The 1,393-nt window shown below is 33.2% G+C and overlaps 1 long non-coding RNA gene across 1 annotated transcript; it reads left to right on the top strand.

Annotated features, from left to right (window-relative positions):
* The first annotated feature begins 6 nt into the window (after nt 1-6).
* LOC121813181 lies at nt 7-1,217 on the top strand. Its single transcript, XR_006053559.1, has 3 exons — nt 7-158; nt 702-757; nt 847-1,217. It is a non-coding gene; the product is annotated as an uncharacterized LOC121813181 (long non-coding RNA).
* The last annotated feature ends 176 nt before the right edge of the window (nt 1,218-1,393 follow it).

Here is a 1,393-nt window from a genome sequence, read left to right as displayed (position 1 = left end):
AATCATTAATCATTTCTTTCCTTTTTTTCTAGAGCAAAAGGCAGGTTCTGAATTTACTGTGCTGGTTATAGCAATAACCTGCTTGTTTATTTCTGTGATTCTTAATATTGTTTGCATCTGTTGCCGAACTCCAAGAGCAGCATGTGAACAATGTAAAGGTAAGTATTGTTCATGGTAAGAAAATCATTCTAGTGATGTGCAGTACCACTGATTTCCTTCTTGATCTGACACCAAGTGGTACCAACAATACTGATCCAATACCGATACTTTGTATAAAAAATAACGTGTTTGCCAAATCAAAAGTAGTGTATTTCAATATATACCTTCATAATGAATAGAAAACATCTGGCTACTTGTTTTTATTGTTTAATTATGAAGAGTTATCATACAAGAAATTTAAAAATCTGTTGCTCTATGACAGCTGGGATAGGACAAGCGGAAGAGAATGGATGGATGGACGGATGAAAAGATCCACATTAACTCGCTAATGAAGATTTGCTGTGTTAATGTGGTTATGGCTTTAACGTCATTAAAGCTAACAGCACAAATTTTAATATGAGAATTAATTCCAGAACATTAAACATCTAGTTTCGGAGGAATCGATTTTTCAGTATCATCCGCACACCGCTACATCATTATTCCAAACAACATTCAACAAAATCGGACTCACATCAGTGTTGTGAATTTATCTATCAATACAGATGCAGTTGCTTTCCAGGCAAATGTAACAGCAAAAGGAGATCAGGAAATTCCACAGGTAACTGTGAAAAACATCAGGAGCAAGCTTTCCGTATGTTTTAAAGTCTGCCTGTGTAACTAAGTCTCACCATTTTTCTGTTTCCTCAGACAGATGAAGACTCATTGGCTTATTCTGTAGCAATTTTCACTTGTGGAAAGATAAGATCCAGGAACAAGGACTACAGAACCTGCAGAGGACAAGAACATCTGTACTTATTTGAAGGCTCGTAAACTGGATTAATATCTGGACACATATAACTCTTGCCTTTTACATTGGGTTAGGAATGTACTAACCTAATGTTCTTTTCCACATTTTATTAATAGTTTTATAGACAAAAATAAATAATTACAATGATAATTTTCAATGTAAATGCTATGAATTTTCATCTATGAATTCGTTTTTTCATTGTGAACTTCTTTTTTCTGATGTTGTGATATGTTTCTAGATATTCTTGTATCTGTATCTATTTCTTCGTGACCCATTTTTCTTATGTTGATGTATTTTTTTTTTATTTTGCATTAATTTCATTTAGCTATGACCTTCATGTTTTGTAAATATCTATGTCAATGTAGGTTGGTTTGAAATAAATAGAAAGTTACTGAACTATGTCTTGTTTATTAAATGGACTGCTTCCTACAACAAGCGAATTGCTCT

Source organism: Haplochromis burtoni, unplaced genomic scaffold, assembly GCF_018398535.1.
Source record: "Haplochromis burtoni strain Fernald_Lab_line unplaced genomic scaffold, NCSU_Asbu1 Contig_1237, whole genome shotgun sequence".
NCBI lineage: Eukaryota > Metazoa > Chordata > Actinopteri > Cichliformes > Cichlidae > Haplochromis > Haplochromis burtoni.
The sequence above is the reverse complement of the archived record's forward strand: the minus strand, read 5'-3'. Positions and strand labels throughout refer to the sequence as shown.